The following is an 8397-nucleotide window of genomic DNA, read 5'->3' as shown; positions in this document are numbered from 1 at the left end:
AATATATGATCCAGCCATTTTACTCCAGCAATGTACATTCAAGAGAAGTGAAAACATATATCCACACAAACACTTGTACATAAATGTTATTAGCCGCATTATTCATTATAGCCCCAAAGCAGAAACAACCTAAATATCCATCAGCTAATGAATGGATGGAGGCCATGGCACCCCACTCCAGTACTCTTGCCTGGAAAATCCCATGGACGGAGGAGCCTGGTAGGCTGCAGTCAATGAGATCGCTAAGAGTCGGACACGACTGAGCGACTTCACTTTCACTTTTCACTTTCATGCATTGGAGAAGGAAATGGCAACCCACTCCAGTGTTCTTGCCTGGAGAACCCCAAGGACGGGGGAGCCTGGTGGGCTGCCGTCTATGGGGTCGAACAGAGTTGGACACGACTGAAGTGATTTAGCAGCAGCAATGAATGGATACATTTTGGTGCATCCTCAGTGAAATACCAATGCATGCTACAACTTCAATGAACCTTGAAAACATTGTGCTGTGTTTAAAAAATAAGAGTCAAATACAGAGGACCACGTATTACGTGATTTCATTTTCATTTAATGTCCAGAATAAGCAAATCTACAGGGACAGAAAGTAGATTTGTTGGCTGCGTTAAGGGGTGGGAGAGACTTGGGGGCATATGAGAAGTGACTGCTAACAGATAGAAGGTTTTGTTGGGGGGTTGTCAAAAATGTTTCAAAATCAATTACAGTGATGGTTGTAAAACTTCGTGAATATGCTAAAAACCACTGTATACTTTAAGTCCATAAATTGTATGTTATGTGAATTATAGATCAATAAAACTGTTATAATTAAAAACAAAAAAACTCCATGACAGCATTTTTAATGTCTCTAAACACTATTCCTTTGCACAACTGCATCATAATTTATTTAGATTTCTATTGTTAGGCCTTTATGGTTTCCATTAATTCCTTTGTTTCAAAACATTTCAAACACACACTAAAAAGAATATTGTAACAGACCCTTGTACCCATCACCCACTTCAACGATACATCAACGCAATTTTTGCTTTTATGGACATGGATTTGGTGAACAGTCTTGTGCATAATCTTTGTCCACATTCCACACTGTTTCCTTCCATTTACACTGAATTCAATTCAGTTCAAATCACTTCCTCAAAGCTTCACAGTGCCTTCCCAGGGTATCCAAGGGATGTGATAGATCAGATCCCACCGTGCTCCTGGGGTGCTCCCAGTCTGGTGTGGGAGATAGATATTGAATTGGGGGGATTAGTTGGGGCCGAGGCTGTGAAATTGGAGACAGTCCTCGCCCTGTACCCAGGAAGGGTGCCCCTCACGCACTGGAGTCACTCAACCCTAGGAACTTTTTTCCAAATCTTAGCTCAGTCCTGTCTTTCTTCTATTCAGCCACATGGGGGCGCCAAAATCCAGAGTCTTTCACAGCCTCATCTGGGAAGGTGGCTGGGGTGGGCTCTGTGCCCCTTTTCCTGGTGACCTGGCCAGGTGATGGTCCTCTTTTGGCCTTAGGATCCTCACGTGGCAAATTTTGGAAGCGAGCCATGTGGCATCACCAGTGCAATATTTCGGTCTCACACCTTTAACGAGCTCTCATCAGCAGTGTATCCTGGACTCTCTTTCCCAGCATCTGCTTCCAGTAGTCCAGGAGATCCAACTGAGTTCCCCTCCACTCTGGATCCCAGAAGAGATTAATGCCTACCAAGGCGACTTCACACTTTTTTCAGAGGCCTACAAGAAGCAGTTTACTCCTCTAGGAGTGATTTGGGCAGCAAACTTGCTGGTAATGCATGGCTGATAGGTAAGGGGTCTACCCACTGATGCCCCACAATTCATGCTGGGAGCCACCCAGCTCTGGCCGTGAGGTTAGGGTGTGGGAGGAGGAAGAGAAAATGAGTCATCAGAGACTTACAAAACCCCGACCTAACAGACGTCCGGCCCAGCCCAGGGGAGACTTGGCCCCCAGTGGGCATGGTCTCTAGAGGACCACGAAGACTGATGTCTGACATAGCTAAGGGCTGAGTCAAAGGAGAGGGTGTTTCTTTCCTAAGCGGGCTTATCCTGAGTTGAAGGGGTCTCCAGCTTTGCAGTTCTGTCTCAGCCAATGCAAGCCAGGCTCTAAGCTCTGTAGGGATGTCTGTCTCCCTCTGGGGGGCTCTCTCAGCTGTGATCCCAGCACCTCTCTATTGGCCTTGCCCTGGCTTGTCCCTGATCCTTCCCAGGATGCCTCTTTTAATCCAATGAGTTGGCAGCAACCATCAGGTCAGAAGCCACTCCCCAGATTGCCAAGAAGTTCACCACAGAGGGTGGGGCAGGGGGAAAGAAAAGGCCAGCTCACACATCCTGAGCACCTACTCTGTGTTGGGCTGGCCCTGGCCTCTTTATACATGTTATCACATTTCTTTCTCAAAATGGCAGCCTCACAAGACAACTTTTATATATTTACTTCACAGAGGAGAAAGTTGAAACTCAGCTGGGCAGTGTGAAGACTCAAGCCCAGGCTGGGCTGATTTGGGCCTAGGTCTCCTATCTCCTCCCCACCTGCCTTCTGCACCTGCTCTGATTGCCCCCCTGCCTTCTGCATGTGCTCTGATCTGCACCGACTCCAACCTCCCTGCCTCTTGGAGCTACTTCACTCCTGCACTCGCCCAGGCCTACCCAGCTGCACATACGCTCCCAAGCTCACCTGCACCAGGGTGCAGCCCATCCCTGACAGCAGCCGACTGCCTCTTAACAGTCATGTGACCTTGAGCAAGTCACCTAACCTCTGTGAGCCTCAATTTTCTCATCTGAGAGTAGGACCATAACTCATAAGAGTTGTTATGAGACTTAGGACATTATATGTAATCTTGTTAGTACCTGACTAAAAGTTGACTGTTTTTTAAAATGTTAGCGATGTGTGCTATTATTGTACACCTGCATCTTTGTACACTATACGTATAAAGTCACAAGCTGGATACACAGAGGCACCAGGACTGCCATGCACATCTACATACCCACATAGGAACACAAAATAAAACAGTCAGCTACCTGCTGCATCACGTGCCCACGTACCTGAGCCAGGCTCTACTGGGGTTGGTTGAGGAATACCTATGAAACCAAAGAAAGGAAGTCTGGCCTTGGGGTCCACCCAGGCTGGCTGGGAAAGTAAGATCTGTGATCAGAGTAGTCTGCAGACCAACCTGGGACCTTGTTAGAATCTTGAATAATTTCACGTGCCACCCCAGACCTTTGGAATTAGAATCTGCAAGATCCTCAGAACACAAGGCAGAGAGGAGGGAAGTGGATCCAGCTGCTGTTCCTAAGCGGGAGGAGCTGACTTTAGACCGAGTACTGGGGATCTGCATCCTACCCCCACAGCAGGCTGGTAGACCGTCTGGCTCTTTCTCTGTGGTTGGGAGTTGATGTTAGGTGTGAGGCCATCCAATTCGGCCTTGGGAACACAGACAGCCTGCCTCAACCTGTTCTAGAAGAATATAAATAGCAAGGTCCTTCCCTGGACCCTCCCAGGTTCTGATGGGCTGGGAGATGGGAGCTACATCAGGGCCCAAGCAATAGGCAGAGGATGCCTGCCCTTCAAATCCCCTTCTGAAATGTGTCCATGCTCATCTGTGACTCTCCAGCCAACATCATGGTAGAGCCACTGCCAGAACTCTGGCTGACCTCTCCAGCCTTCAGTGGAGTGTGGGCTCAGTCCCTCAGGGACGTTGGAGCCTGAAGCCTGGGCCAGGGCTCTCTCCCTATCCCTGTTGAAGCTAATTTTAGGGCTGCCTTGACAGCTGCCTCAGCTCAACCTGGGTCAATTCCCAGCCGCTCAGTTTTGGGGTCAGTGGGGGTCAGCTGGGGAGTGGGCCAGGCCAGCCCCAGCTTTGGCTGCAACAGATAAAACTAGAACCTGTAACCCCTGACCCCGGCAACCATTCCCACTGCCTGGAGGGCCCCCTCAGGGCTGACCAGCAGGACAGGATGGGAACTGATCCTGTTCTCAGCCTGGCACACACTCTGCAGACAAACAAACCAAACCCAGGGAAATCTGGGAGTCACGGAGATCAGAGAATCAGGACCTCAAACACCCTCTAGCTCAGCATCTTGACTGCAGAAGGCAAAGGGCAGAGGGCTAAGGTCTCTGCCAGAGTCACGAAGCCAGGGCTGGCAGAGCTGGTGTTGCAGCCTGAGCTTCCTGGTGCCTGACCAGGTCCTGTGCCCTGAGCACCAGGGCTGGATAGATGCAGAGGGGCCGAGCGACTGAAGTAGCCCATGAAGGTTGAAAGTGAAAGTGCAAGTTGCTCAGTCGTGTCCGACTCTTTGCGACCCCATGGACTATATGGTCCATGGAATTCTCTAGGCCAGAACACTGGAGTGGATAGCTTTTTGCTTCTTCAGGGGATCTTCCCCACCCAGGGTTCAAAGCCAGGCCTCCCACATTGCGGGCGGAATTTTACCATCTGAGCCACAGGGTAGCCTAAGAATATTGGAGTGGGTAGCATATCCCTTCTCCAGCAGATCTTCCTGACCCAGGATTTGAACCGGGGTCTCCTGCATTGCAGGTGGGTTCTTTACCAACTGAGCTATCAGGGAAGCCCATGAAGGTTAAGCCCAGGTATTGGCCTAGAGGCTGCAGAGAGATGACCCTGCTCAGGAATCCATCCTCCCTGATGCTAACCCAACTCATATTTCATAAGCTCCTTGTGCTGTGCCTAGAGGATTTAGGAGCAGATGGCCCCTGGGATAGTTGACAGAAGAAAGATTCTAGCCTCTGAAGATAGATAGATGGAGTCCTCGCTCTGTCACCCACATTCTGGTCTTTGGTTTCCTCTCTGATGAAATGGATGCGGTGATACACAGTCACAGACTGGCTGGGAGGATGAAGGGAGGATGGCTAGTGTGCTGGCAACTTCAGCGTGCTGTGACCACAGGGCGGCTCATTGACTGGGGACAGGCTCCCTCCTGTGGGTAATCTGGACCCTGAGGGGCTCTCACAATCTCAGTCCCCACTACGTTCATCCCCACCCTGTCCCCCACGGGGCAATGTTGCAGGAAGAAAGGGGAACAGATCTTGAAGACGACCTGGGCAAAAGGGAAAGGAAACACAAGCAGGGGCCCCAGAAGGAAGCCGTGGTTCTCCCCATCCCCAACTCGCAACCTTTGCTCCTTCTGTTCCCGCTGTTCCCATCTCCTGTCAAGCCCTTCTCACTGTTCCGTCCCTCCCACCTCCCCCTTCCTGGTTCCTCTGAGTTCCCTCACCCTTGCACCCTGAGCCCCTGCCCTAGAAGTTCTCCAGTCTCCGGTCTGCCAGAGGGAGTGTGGATGCGCATGCAGCGCGCGTGGAGTTGTGTGGCGCACGGCTGCCACTCAGTAAATATGTAATGGCCCACCCCAGATCCTTCTAGAAACAAGCCTATGTGTACAGGAATAAATAGACAAATGTTTACTGACTCTAAACACACACACATACACCCTGAGAAAAGCCTTGTTTACCCACCCTCCCTGGAAAACAAGTTGATTCCCGCAGTGGACTCTCCTGATGAATGAAGATGAAGGAATCTACCAGTTAGGAAGGAAGGAGCATTCCAGGTGGAGGGATCATCTTGAAGCAAGGCTGGGAGCTGCAGAATGCTTAGCAGTCTGTGGAACAGCAGTGTGAGGTGAGCTGGTGAGGCTGGCAGGGTCCAGATCATGAAGAACCTCAACTATCAGGCCAAGGAGCTGATTTTATCCTGAGGGCAATGGGGAGGTGTGGCGAGGTTTTGAGCAGGAGAACGATGAGCTTGGATGTGCTGCCAGTGGGATCACTCCCTGCTGCTGCAGGGAGCTCGGGACTGAGGGCAGAGATCAAAGGAGCTCACTGCTTCAAGGTTCAGGTGAGAGAAGATGAAGTAAAAATGAAGGTGAGGCGAAGGAAGGTGAGACGTGGACTCTCCCCAGGATATCACACACGGATGGCCAGGACTGAGTGAAATGGAGGAGGGCAGGGAGGGAGTGAGAGGAGGCTCCATGATTCTCAGGTTCTGCCCACGTGGCCAGCTGGCTGGAGGTGCCCTCACTGAGGTTGAGACAGGAACAGGCTTGGGAAGAGATGCAGAGCTCACCTTTGGACATACCAGGGAGATCATATGACTAGAGGTGGAGGTATCTAGACTGGGCAGAGGCCGGGGGCCGGACAAATCTGGACAGACCTCTCGGAGTGACATTCTCTGGATGTCTATGAAGTGTTCCAAGTGTCCCCAAGACAGTCCATGAGGCCCCAACCACCCATGGTCTCCAAGACAGATAAGGCCTGGATGTGAGCCTCAGAGAAGGAGGGGGAATAGGGTCCGCGAAGGGTCTGTCAAGGATAGAGGGGAGGCTGGGGCCTAAAGGTAAGGGACACCCCTAGGGTAGAGGCTGGCACAGTGTACACCCCCATGGTATAATACATAATCAGAGGTGATTGTTGGCAAAGGTGCTTACAGGATAAACCTGGAGAAGAATGTGACCCCGAGGTTTTGTTTCCTCAGGGTTTTGAGATTACCCAGGAGAGCTCTGCTGCTGACAGTGAAACAGGCCATAGACATTATTAGAGGAACAGAAGGTGTGTTTGTGACAAATGTCAAAGCGATAACCAAAGAGGGGAACAGAGCACATTACTCATGTGGCAAGCACATTCCCATCAGCACACGCACCGTTACTGCCATGAGAGGGCGCCATGATTTTATTGAGCGCTTACTATTCATACATTAAAAGGGATGGCTTTGGTACAACTCTGCCGTGAGAACATAGCTATTAGCTGAGACTAGATGTTGCCCTTCTAGGGCCCAAGAGTGGGCTCTTGCCTAACACTTGGAAATGAATGTCCGAGGAGAAACGCTCGCTGACAAAGCAAGAGACTTTCTTGGGAAGGGGCACCTGAGTGGAAAGCAGCAGGGTAAGGGAACCCAGGAGAACCTCTCTGCCGTGAGGCTCACAGTCCTGGGTTTTGTGGTTTTATGGTTGGTTTTCAGGTTGTCTCTGGCCAATCACTCTGACCCAGGGTCTTTCCTGGTGACGTGCACATCATCCAGCCAAGACGGATTTCAGCGAGCATAATTCTGGGAGATTGGTAGGACATAGGGACTGGGGTCTCCTCTCTCCTTTTGACCTTTCTTAAATTCTTCCTGTTGGTTGTAGTTTGTTAGAGAGAAGAGCCTGTAGGGCTAGTCCATGAGGTCACAGAAGAGTCTGAAACTGCTTAGTGACTGCGTGCAAGCTAAGTCACTTCAGTCATGGCCCACTCTTTGAGACCCCATGGACTGTTGCCCGACAGGCTCCTCTGTCCATGGGATTTTCCAGGCAAGAGTACTGCAGTGGGTTCCGTTTCTGTCTCCAGGGGATCTTCCTGACCCAGGGATCGAACCAGCATGACTCTGGGATTGAGTCCCCTGGCCATTGTCAGGTGTTGTGTGGTCCAGAGGGTGCTCTGGGACAGACAGGTGAGAGCCCGGCCCCTAAGCTCAGCCAGTCCATCTCATCCCTGAGCTGTTACTCTCTCAGTTCCCAGACCCAGGCGGGGCTGTGACTAGAGGAGGGAGCCCTGGGCCTCGAGGGCCCCCAGACCCACAGAGAACCACACTCCTAGCAGAGGCTGTACTGCATACCTGTGGCTGGGGGACTGCTGCATCATGCTGTGTGTGCCACACAAGGTGAGATGTAACAGGGGCAGTTTCTTTAAACAAAGTCTTATTCAGCACCTGCTCAGTGCCAGGCACTGTTCTGGGGTCTCCAGAGAGTGCACAGGATTTGTGTTTTAACTGGAGACTGATAATAAACAATGTAGCATCAAGGAGGGAAAAATGAGATGAAGAAACACAGAGCAGGAAAGGGGGTGGGCAATTTCAGCAGGGAGAGTGGAATGACAATTCTATAGAAAAACCCTAGCCTGTGGGTCTGACTGGCTGGGTGATTTTTGTTAAGTCCCTGCCTCTATGAGTGTTGAAGAATTGATGCTTTTGAACTGTGGTGTTGGAGAAGACCCTTGAAAGTCCCTTGGACAGCAAGGAGATAGAATCAGTCACTCCTAAGGAAAATCAATCCTAAATATTCATTGGAAGGACTGATGCTGAAGCTGAAGCTCCAATTCTTTGGCCACCTGATGCAAAGAGCTGACTCATCAGAAAAGATCCTGCTGCTGGGAAAGACTGAAGGCAGGAGGAGAAGGGGATGACAGAGGATGAGATGGTTGGATGGCATCACCGACTCAGTGGACATAAGTTTGAGCAAGCTCCAAGAGATGGTGAAGGAAAGGGAATCACGTCGTGGTTCAGTCCATGGGGTCTCAAAGAGTCGGACACAACTGAGTGACTGAACAACAACTGAGTCCATTCCCAGCTCCCCTCACCTCAGTTTCCTCCTTGGGAGTTAAACTGAGTCATCTCTGAA

At 50.7% G+C, this 8397-nt stretch overlaps 1 long non-coding RNA gene across 1 annotated transcript; it reads left to right on the top strand.

Annotated features, from left to right (window-relative positions):
• Nucleotides 1-378: 378 nt before the first annotated feature.
• Nucleotides 379-4267, top strand: LOC123329750. The gene is made up of 2 exons (XR_006545313.2): nt 379-2265; nt 2457-4267. It is a non-coding gene; the product is annotated as an uncharacterized LOC123329750 (long non-coding RNA).
• The last annotated feature ends 4130 nt before the right edge of the window (nt 4268-8397 follow it).

Source organism: Bubalus bubalis, chromosome 16 (assembly GCF_019923935.1).
Source record: "Bubalus bubalis isolate 160015118507 breed Murrah chromosome 16, NDDB_SH_1, whole genome shotgun sequence".
Classification (NCBI taxonomy): domain Eukaryota; kingdom Metazoa; phylum Chordata; class Mammalia; order Artiodactyla; family Bovidae; genus Bubalus; species Bubalus bubalis.
Note: the sequence above shows the minus strand (reverse complement) of the source record. Positions and strands in the feature narration are given on the sequence as shown.